Source organism: Abramis brama (assembly GCF_963993115.1).
Source record: "Abramis brama genome assembly, chromosome: 4".
Taxonomy (NCBI): Eukaryota; Metazoa; Chordata; class Actinopteri; order Cypriniformes; family Leuciscidae; genus Abramis; species Abramis brama.
The window spans coordinates 53,177,907-53,179,099 of record NC_139966.1 but is presented as its reverse complement, the minus strand read 5'-3'; positions in this window follow the sequence as shown (position 1 = coordinate 53,179,099).

The following is a 1,193-nucleotide window of genomic DNA, read 5'->3' as shown; positions in this document are numbered from 1 at the left end:
TTCCTAATTTTTTTTAAAAGAAGTCTCTTCTGCTCACTAAGGCTGCATTTATTTGATCCAGCAACATACACTACTGTTCAAAGGTGTGGGGTCAGTAAGATTTTTTTTTTTTAATTAATACTTTTATTCATCAAGGATACATTAAATTAATCAAAAGTTACAGTAAAGACATTTATAATGCAACAAAAGCTTTCTATTTCAGATGAATGCTGTTCTTTTGAACTTTGTTAATCAAATAATCCTGGACAAAAAAAATGTACACAACTGTTTTTCAACATTGATAATAATAATAAATTTTCTTGAGCAGCAAATCAGCATATCAGAATGATTTATGAAAGATCATGTGGAAATGACTGGAATAATGATGCTGAAAATTCAGCTTTGATCACAGGAATAAATTGCATTTTAAAATATATTCAAATATAAGAAAACAATTATTTTTAATTGTAAAAATATTTCACAATTGCTTTTGTGTGTGTGTGTACATACAGACATACAGACATACAGAGTCTTGTAACCAATATACAGACTTAAGTCTTGCTTCATGATGATTGCTAAAGCCCAGTAATACTTTCACAATATGGATCATAGTGCATTTGATTTCTAACGTTTGCCATTGATTACATCATTATCAAGTAGGCTACCTTCCAACATTGCACAACTGAAGCTGTTAGCACTGATATCATATCTGAATAACTGATAAGAGGGATGTCACTGCATATCCCAACTTTCTTTATTGCAAATATTTGAACCTGTGCAATAGTTTATAAAAAAATCATTACCTTCAGTTCATCACAGGTTCATGACAGCAGTATTGTAACCATTAGTCTATAGGCAAAATTGATAATATTCACAACTGTGGTCGATCAACATGGGTTTTTCCAGTTATAGATTTGTAAACTTTTTACATTTGATCCCCCCCAGTCTTATTAATATTTGTTTATATCTTCAAATTACAATGGTTGTGAATGAATGTCTTATTTTAATGAACATAAGTTATTATTAAAATAGTTCATATTTAAACATAAAATAACATTTTATATTAAGAAAATACTGTGAGTGTGAACATAAAAAATAAACATCGAGCATGAATCCCACAAACAAGTCACCTGCGGACTACAAATCCCGTCAAACCCGTAATCCTGAAACTCGATCACGAGACCACATGGGCGTATTCTGATTGGCCTCTCTTC